Below are 10521 nucleotides of genomic sequence, written 5' to 3' on the forward strand. Positions count from 1 at the left end.
AATTGCTGACTTTAAAATTCAACTAGTTTAACTTAAAAGAGGCTATAAGGGGCTTCCCTGGTGGCTCAGTGGTAAAGAATCCACCTGCCAGTGCAGGAAATGCAGGTTCAATCCCTGGGTTGGGAAGATCTCCCGGAGAAAGAAATGGCAACACACTCCAGTTATTCTTCCCTGGGAAATCCCATGGACAGAGGAGCCTGGCAAGCTACATACAGTCCATGGGGTTGCAGACAGTTGGGCACGACTTAGTGACTAAACAACAACAACCACATGCGCTAGCAATTCTGCTTCTGGATATGAGATGAAGGAAATGAAAACATTAAGTTGAAAAGATATATGTATCCCCACGTGCACTGCAGCACTATTTAAAATTGCCAAGATATGGAAACAGCCCAAGTTTCCGTTAACTTAATGGATAAAGAAAATGTGGTATGTATATTTAATGGAACATTATTTGGTCATGAAAAAGAATGTAATCTTGCTATTTAAGACAACATGGGACTTCCCTGGTGGCAGAGGGGATAAGAATCCACCTGTCAACGCAGGGGACACAGGCTTGATCCCTAGTCTGGGAAGGTTCCACATGGTGTGGAGCAACTAAGCCTGTGACCACAATGACCAAACCCTGCATCCTCTAGGGCCCAAGAGCCACAACTAATGAACCCCTGTGCTGCAACTGCTGAAGCTTGCGCAGCTAGAGCCCCTGCTCTGCAACAAGAAATAAGCCTGCTCTCTGCAACTGGAGAAAGCCTGCATGCAGCAATGAAGACCCAGTGCAGCCAAAAAAAAAAAAAAGACAACATGGATGGACCTTCAGGACATTTTGCTAAGTTAAATAAATCAGAGAAAGACAAATACTGCACAATCTCACTTATGAACTCTAAAACAAACAATAACAATTACAAAAATTTAACTCATAGAGAACAAACTGGTAGTTGCCAGTGGTGGGAGTGGAGTGGCAAAATGGCCAAAAGGTACAAAGTTACAGTTATAAAACAAATAAGTAATGGGTATGTAATGCATAGCAGGGTGACTATAGTAAATGATACTGTAGTGTCTATCTGAAAGTTGCTGAGAGAGTAGATCTTAAAAGTTCTCACAAGAAAAAAGACTGACTCTGCAGGGTGATGGATGTTAACTAGACTTACTGTGGTGATTATTTTGCAATGTACACAAATATTGAATCCTTATGTTTTATACCTGAAGCTAATATAATATATTGATTATATCTCAGGAAGTGGAGAGGCTCTGTGATCCCCTGGGAACTGGATCCTGGCAAATTTTAGAGGTGATGTGTGAGTGTGTGTGTTAGCTGCTTAGTCGTGTCTGACTCTTTGTGACTGAATGGACTGTAGCCCACCAGGTTCCTCTGGCTCCTCTGTCCGTGGAATTCTTCAGGCAAGAATACTGGAGTGGGTTGCCATTTCTTTCTCCAGAGGTGATGTAGGGAAGGTGATATAAGCTGGATATAGAAGAGGTAGACTTTTTTTTTTTTTTTTAGATTTATTTATTTATTTGGCTGCGCTGGGTCTTCGTTGCGGTACATTGCAGTGGCTTCTCTGGTTGCAGAGCATGGGCTCTAGGTACACGAGCTCAGTAGTTTTGGTACACAGATTTTAATTGCTCTGTGACATGTGGGATCTTCCTGGATCAGAGATCAAACCCATGTCTCCTGCATTGGCAGGCAGACTCCAAACCACTAGACCACCAGGGAAGCCCAAGGAGGGCATATGGAACTCAGGCTTCAGAGCTACTCACTTTCACTGATTGCTTCCAAGGCCCTGGAAGAGGGTCTAGCAATGTGCACACATGTGTTTGTAAAATTTGCAAAAGGGAGATATTTTAACTCTAATTTGCTAAGACCACTTTTTCACTCTGGCCCCTCTACAAGCTTCCCCTTTTGTTGTATAGTATGAAAGTGGCCATAGCCTTGACCAGACGGACCTTTGTTGGCAAAGTAATGTCTCTGCTTTTTAATATGCTATCTAGGGAGCTGGTGATGGACAGGGAGGCCTGGCGTGCTGCGATTCATGGGGTCGCAAAGAGTCGGACACGACTGAGCAACTGAACTGAACTGAACTGATGAAAGTGGCCATAGGCATTTTGATGATCTGGCTAAGGTGAGGTTGAGTTGGCACTACATTTTATTGGAGTTCAGTTGTATATATTGACGTAGTTTGAAGTCACTTTCATACACAGTTATTGAGAATCATTTCCATGTAGGAATAGCTTTCAGGAGGAGTCTACCATGGTCTAAGCAGGCTCATCCAACATGGTAACAGGAACAGGGCCAGAGGCTATATAAACACAGCATGTGAACATATCCTTTATGCTGAGCACTGGAAGCACATGGTTAGCAGAGGAGAAACAAGATTTGAAATATACAGAGCCAGAAAATAGTCTATGGAAAATCCTTCCAATCATCAGATATATAAAACTGTAAAGGCAGAATTCAGCTTTCATTGATAACTAGTCAAGACAGAAGTTCTCTCCTATCAGGAATATATGCAATTATCTAACATGCACTATGTGAACTAGATCAGAAAAAGACAAATATCATATGATATTGTATATATGTGGAATCTAAAATATGACACAAATGAACGTATCCATGAAACAGAAACAGACTCACAGACATAGAAAACAAACTTACGGTTACCAAAGGGAAAAGGGAGTGAGGGAGGGATAAATTAGGAGTTTGGGTTAGCAGATGCAAGCTGCTGCTGCTGCTAAGTCGCTTCAGTCGTGTCCAACTCTGCGCGACCCCATAGATAGCAGCCCGCTAGGCTCCTCTGTCCCTTGGGATTCTCCAGGCAAGAATACTGGAGCAGGTTGCCATTTCCTTCTCCAAGATACAAGCTACTATATATAAAACAAACAACACGGTTCTATTGTGTGGCACAGGGAATCACATTCAATGTCTTGTAATAAACAATAATGGAGGGACTTCCCTGGGTGTCCTGTAGTTAAGAATCCACCTTGCAATTCAGGGGATGCTGGTTTTCTCCCTGGTTGGGTAACTAAGATTCCACATCCTGCGGAGCAACTAAACCTGTGCCCTGCAACTACTGAGCCTGGGCGCCAGAACTAGAGAGCGTGTGTGTGTGTGTGTGTGTGTGTGCCACAACAAAAGATCCCATAGGACGCAACTAAGACTCAATGAAGCCAAATAAATAAATAACAAATGGAAGAGAAAAAAGATAGCTATTTTTCTGGATTTTGGAATGTTTGGATGTTTGTCAGCTTTTGGAAATTTAAAATTTGTAAGATTTTTAATTTGTAACTTTATCTTCACATTCTAATTAAATATTTCATTGCCAATTTTGTATTGTCTTTCTTAAAGAGGATCCACCAAATTGTATAATCTTACAAACCCACAAAACCTGGATCCGTCCTGGCTGGTGGCTGGCTGGAGAGGGAATTTTAGGAGACAGTGAGCCTGTCTAATGAGTTTTTAGGTAGGAATATTGTGCTATCACATGGCTCACAGCCTTGTCTAACTCACTGAAACTATGAGCCATGCCAGGTAGGGCCACCCAAGATGGACGGGTCATGGTGGAGAATTCTGACAGAAAGTGGTTCACCAGAGAAGGCTAACCACCTCAGTATTCTTGCCCTGAGAACCCCATGAACAGTATGAAAAGGCAAAAAGATATGACACTGAAAGATGAACTCCCCAGGTCAGTAGATGTCCAATATGCTACTGGACAAGAGTGGAGAAATACCTCCAGAAAGAATGAAGAGGCTGAGCCAAAGAAAAAATGACACTCAGTTGTGGATGTGACTGGTGATGGAAGTAAAGTCCAATGCTGTAAAGAATAATATTGTGTAGGAACCTGGAATGTTAGGTCCATGAATCAAGGTAAATTAGAAGTGGTCAAATAAGAGATGGCAAGAGTGAACATTGACATTTTAGGAATCAGTGAACTAAAATGGGCTGGATGGGCAAATTTAATTCAGATGATCACTACATCTACTACCGTGGGGAAGAATCCTTTAGAAGAAATGGAGTAGCCCTCACTGTCAACAAAAGAGTCTGAAATGTAGTACTTGGGTGCAATCTCAAAAACGACAGAATGATCTCTGTTCATTTCCAAGGCAAACCATTCAATATCACAGTAATCCAAGTCTATGTCCCAACCACTAATGTAAAAGAAGCTGAAGTCAAACAGTTCTGTGAAGACCTATAAGATCTTCTAGAACTAACACCAAAAAAAGATGACTTTTTCATCATAGGGGACTGAAATGCAAAAGTAGGAAGTCAGGAGATATCTGGAGTAACAGGCAAGTTTGGCCTTGGAATACAAAATGAAGCAGGGCAAAAGCTAACAGAGCTTTGCCAAGGGGACGCACTGGTCATAGCAAACACCCTCTCCCAACAACACAAGAGCCAACTCTACACATGGACATCACCAGATGGTCAATACCAAAATCAGACTGATTATATTTGCAGCCAAAGATGGATAAGCTCTATCAGCAAAACAAGACCAGGAGCTGACTGTGGCCCAGATCATGAACTCCTTACTGCAAAATTCAGACTTAAATTGAAGAAAGCAGGGAAAACCACTAGACCATTCAGGTATGATCTAAATCAAATCCCTTACAATTGTACAGTGGAAGTGACAAATAGATTCAAGGAATTAGGTCTGATAGAGTGCCTGAAGAACTATGGATGGAAGTTTGTAACATTGTACAGGAGGCAGTAGTCAAGACCATCCCCAAGAAAAAGAAATGCAAAAAGGCAAAATGGTTGTCTGAGGAGGCCTTACAAATAGCTGAGAAAAGAAGAGAAGCAAAAGGCAAAGGAGAAAAGGAAAGATATATCCATCTGAATGCAGAGTTCCAAAGAATAGCAAGGAGAGATAAGAAAGCCTTCGTTAATGATCAATGCAAAGAAATAGAGGAAAACAATAGAATGGGAAAGACTAAAGACCTCTTTGGAGAAGGCAATGGCAACTCACTCCAGTACTCTTGCCTGGACAATCCCATGGACGGAGGAGCCTGATAGGCTTTGGTTCATTGGGTCACTAAGAGTCAGACAGGACTGAGTGTCTTCACTTTCATGTATTGGAGAAGGAAATGGCAACCCACTCCAGTGTTCTTGCCTGGAGAATCCCAGGGACGGGGGAGCCCGGTGGGCTGCAGTCTATGGGGTCGCACAGAGTTGGACACGACTGAAGCGACTTAGCAGCAGCAGCAGAGACCTCTTTAAGAAAATTAGAGATACCAAGGGAACATTTCTTGCAAAGATGGACACAATAAAAGACAGAAATGGAATGGACCTAACAGAAGCAGAAGATATTAAGAAGAGGTGGTAAGAATACACAGAAGAACTATACAACAAAGATCTTCATGACCCATATAACCATGATGGTGTGATCACTCACTTAGAGCCAAACAGTCTGGAGTGCAAAGTCAAGTGGGCCTTAGGAAGCATCTTTATGGAAGAAGCTAGTGGAGATGATGAAATTACAGCTGAGTTATTTCAAATCCTAAAAGATGCTGTTAAAGCGCTGCACTCAATGTGCCAGCAAATTTGGAAAACTCAGCAGTGGCCACAGGACTGGAAAAGATCAGTTTTCATTCCAACGCCAAAGAATGTTCAAACTACAGTACAATTGCATTCATCTCACACACTAGCAAAGTAATAATCAACATCCTCCAAGCCAGGCTTCAACAGTACATGAACCAAGAACTTCCAGATGTCCAAGCTGGATTTAGGAAAGGCAGAGGAACAAGAGATCAACATCCGTTTGACCATAGAAAAAGCAAGAGAATTTCAGAAAAACATCTGCTTCATTGACTATGCTAAAGCCTTTGACTGTGTGAATCACAACAAACTGTGGAAAATTCTTCGAGAGATGGGAATACCAGACCACTTTACCTGCCTCCTGAGAAATCCATTTTCAAGTCAGGAAGCAACAGTTAGAACCGGACATGGAGCAATGGACTGGTTCCAAATTGGGAAAGGAGTACAACAAGGCTGTATATTGTTACCCTGTTTATTTAACTTATATGCAGAGTACATCACGTGGAATGCTGGGCTGGATGAGCACAAGCTGGAATCAGGTTGCCAGGGGAAATATCAATAACCTCAGATATGACACCACCCTTATGGCAGAAAGCAAAGAGGAACTAAAAAACCTCTTGATGAAAGTGAAAGAGGAGAGTGAAAAAGCTGGCTTAAAACTCAAGATTTAAAAAACTAAGATCATGGCATCCGGTTCCATCACTTCACGGCCAACAGATGGGGAAACAGTGGAAACAGTGAGAGACCATTTTCTTGGGCTCCAAAATCACTGCAGATGGTGACTGCAGCCATGAAATTAAGAGATGCTTGCTCCTTGGAAGAAAATCTATGACCAACCTAGACAGCACAATAAAAAGCAGAGACATTACTTTGCCAACAAAGGTCCATCTAGTCAAAGCTATGGTTTTTCCAGTGGTCATGCTTAGATGTGAGAGTTGGACCATAAAGAAAGCTGAGCGCCGAAGAACTGATGCTTTTGAACTATGGTGTTGGAGAAGACTCTTGAGAGTCCCTTGGACTGCAAAGAGATCAAACAAGTCTATCTTAAGGGAAATCAGTCCTGAATATTCATTGGAAAGACTGATGCTGAAGTTGAAGCTCCAGTATTTTGGTCACCTGATGCGAAGAACTAACTCCTTGGAAAAGACCCTGATGCTGGGAAAGATTGAAGGCAGGAGGAGAAGGGGACGACAGAAGATGAGATGGTTGGATGGCATCACTGACAATGGACATGAGTTTGAGCAAGCTCCAGGAGTTGGTGATGGACAGAGAAGCCTAGGTTGCTGCAGTCCATAGGGATCACAAAGGGTCGGATACAACTGAGCAACTGAACTGAACTGATTGTGCTCTCAGTGACATAACCCTCCTCCTCGTCATCATCTATTGGAATCTTTAGTAAAATAGGTATTTTTTATTTTAAAATTGAAAAAAGAACACGGTATGAGAGACTTGGATTAACAGTAGCAACATAAGAAAAACTGTGGAGGTCGGGGGAGAGAGGGATATGTGTGACCACAAGTTCCATAATAGCCCATCGTGTGACAGATGCTAGGAGGTGACAGTTTCCTGCTCTCTGCACTCCTTAGACTTCACCTGAGTGATGGTGCTCCAGACAGGGAGGTAGGCTGTCAAAAGGACGTTGATGAACCAGGGTGAACACATAGGAGCTTACCCAGAATGGTACAGAGTTTAGAGTCAGATTTTAGAGAAATCTCTAAAGAAACTAGTGATGTTATATTGCTGAGACTCCAATGGGGGGGATGGTGGGGGAGGAAGGGGGGTTAGGATTAGGGGGTCAGGTTGTCCTTGGAAGAGAGAGGAGACTTTTACAGAGCTAGAAACAGCAGTGATAGAACCAGTGGAAAAGGTAAGAGGCAGATTGGCCTTTCCATAAACATAAACAGAATTTATATTAAATATCCAACATCAAAGAATTTATAATTCACACTGGAATGATGTTCATCAAATGTTAACAATAACTATTCAATGGCCAAGTTTTAGTTTCTTCTCTGTACCTCTTTATAGAAGTGTGTCATTTCTAGAAAACAAGAAAGTCACAAGTTTTTTTTTTGTTTTCTTGTTTTTGGCAGTGCTTGTGGGATCCTAGTTCCCCAACTGGGCATTGAACTAGGCTCTGAAGGTTAAACTGCCAAGCCCTAATCACTGGACCACCAGGGAACTCCAATGACTACTTCTTTTTTTCTTTTTTTAAAGTCTCTATTAGATATATCTGGTCTCCAAAGTCTCTGTTCAGCTACTGGAATATCTCTACCCTCGCTTCTTCTCTCAACTGTCACACAAGTGGATTTATTAGACAAGCTCATCCTGAGCTCACAATTTATATAAAAACTCAGCTCGAGGCTCAGAAAAACAAAGGACTCTTCATACAACAAGATGCGCCTTCCTTAGAAGGCAGTTGAAGGAGCATAAGCATGCTTCCTTGTGTGTAAACAAAAATTATTTCCTCAAAAGGAATTCTTATGATTGAAATATCTCCATCTTCTTATATCAGGAAGAATATTCTAATCACAGCTGTTCAAAAATAGAATGGTCTTAGTTCCAAGTCCCTGAAAGTTTTCCAGTAGAACATGAAAGATACACAGACTTTTTAAAAGGGTTTCAGTCCCAGATAAGCAGTTGAAATGCATAACCTCTAACTTTTCTTGTAAGATTTTTAGATCTTACCTCTCATTGAGGGGTCTAATCATGTTGCATTTCACTTACAACTGTCCCTGGATATCAGTAACTCCTCACATTTAGCATTATAGTTTGCATAATATAGACTTTTTAATAATAGCAGCAAACTTAATGAGTTCCTATTACCTGCCCTTAAGTGTTCTAAGGATATGATGGGAAAAAACATAATCCTCCAGGCAACCCTATGGGGTAGGTCTTTCTATGATCATTCCTACATTAGAGCAACAGAGAATGAGATGATTGGATAGCATCACCGATTCAGTGGACATGAACTTGGGCAAACTCTGGGAGATGGTGAGGAACAGGGAAGCCTGGTGTGCTTGGAGTCACAAAGAGTCAGACATGATTTGGCAACTGAACAACAACAGCCACGTTAGAGCAGAAAATTGACGCTTAGGGAAGTTGAGAAGTTTGCCCAAAGCTACTTGGATTATAGGTGGCAGAGGGTTGTCCCTTGAGGTCCCATGGTTAAGATTCCACCCTTCCTTTGCAGGGGGCACAGGTTCAATCCATGGTGGGGGAACTAAGATCCCACATGCCACACAGTGAGGCCAAAATATATGTTTTAGGTGGAGCTGAAATTTAAATCCAGAATTAGTCTCTTCAGTTCAATTCAGTTCAGTCGCTCAGTCGTGTCCGACTCTCTGACACCCCATGAATCGCAGCACGCCAGGCCTCCCTGTCCATCACCAACTCCCGGAGTTTACTCAAACTCATGTCCATTGAGTCGGTGATGCCATCCAGCCATCTCATCCTCTGTCGTCCCCTTCTCCTCCTGCCCCCAGCATCAGGGTCTTTTCCAATGACTCAGCTCTTTGCATGAGGTGGCCAAAGTATTGGAGTTTCAGCTTCAGCATCAGTCCTTCCAATCAGCATCATACAGCCTCTCACTTGCTAGAGGTTTGAGGTTGCTCCAGTTCTGAATCCTGAGTTCTATATGGTATGATGGCCTGGTTTTGGCCTGCTGGGAGTTTGGTGGGCTGAGACAAGATAAGCTGACCTGATCACAGGACATTATCAACAGTCAATGTATGCCATGTGCAGTCCACATTTGAAAGTCTAAGGCAGACAGTAATAGTGAGATGCATCAAGTCCAGAAGAGGTGTCATAATGATTAACAGATGCATCTGATTATGGAATCTTTGCTATGGAAAGGTTCTTACAGGGCAATCAGCCTGACCACTCACTCACGGGTGAAATTTGTGATAGGGAACTGGGTGGGTAGGATTTTTCCCCATCTGGACCCCCTCACTACACCTGCAGTTAGCACTGCAATTAAGTGGGTTCCTGCCCCACACCTTCTCTCTTCTAGGGCCTTATCCTCCTCACCAGCATCCAGATTTATCAGCATCTCGATGGTAAGCATCTCGCCTGGACTCTTAATTGCATTCCAGTTCAATGAGATTAAATCTCCCTGAACAGCATTAGGTATTTTTTTTTAATTAGGTATTTTTTTAATGGTTAATTAATTTATTTTTATATTTTTACAGCTCTTGCAATTAAAACGAAAAAAAAAATGACTTTCAGGCTGCAAAACTGGCCTCTACTGCTAATTAGATTCCATGGATCTGTCCTGAAAGGTATAAATCATTTTTAAAACATTATCACTAAATGTACTGCTATAATAAATAAACTACCCAAGCTCTTCGACCTACAGAAGAGAGAGGATGGAGGGGGGCGTGGTGTGTGAAGATATTTGTCTTTCTCTGTCAGCTCTCTTTTTATTTTTCGGGTCCCCGGCTCTCGCAGCGCTGGTTCCCTCCGCACACTGTCTACAGTGGGCCCTCCTACCCGCAGCTGGACCATCGCGGGGCCCTCCTACCTCCAGCTGCGCTCCCTCCCTTCCCTTCCAAGGGTGTCACGTGGGCTGATGAGATAATGTATGTGAAAGCCTTGGTCAACTGCAAGGCACAATCGAATGCCAATGATTACTGTTGTTATTATTCTTATCATACTCCAGGGAAACCCTGTTGCCTCCCACCCTCCCAGACCTACTCCACGGGACAGCCGGCGAAACTCAAGCGAGGCTAGACAGCCCCTCCCACGCGGGCGGAGGTCCTGGCGCAAATCCGTCTCCCCGGCTAGCGGGTGGGGGCGCTACTGCTCGCCTCCGACCCTGCCCGCCTACCCGCCCCCCACCTCCCCTCAGTAATGGCTTTCCCAGTCCTTCCTGGCTTCGGGGGCCTAACTCCGGAAGGAAATCTCCTCAGTTCCAGTGAAAGTTCTCGAGCTACTGAAGTCAGCGACTCCCTTGGCCCGTCTTCACACCCACTCCCCCAGCCCCCTCCCCTCCA

The sequence above is a fragment of the Cervus elaphus genome, chromosome 20 (genome assembly GCF_910594005.1).
Source record: "Cervus elaphus chromosome 20, mCerEla1.1, whole genome shotgun sequence".
Taxonomy (NCBI): Eukaryota; Metazoa; Chordata; class Mammalia; order Artiodactyla; family Cervidae; genus Cervus; species Cervus elaphus.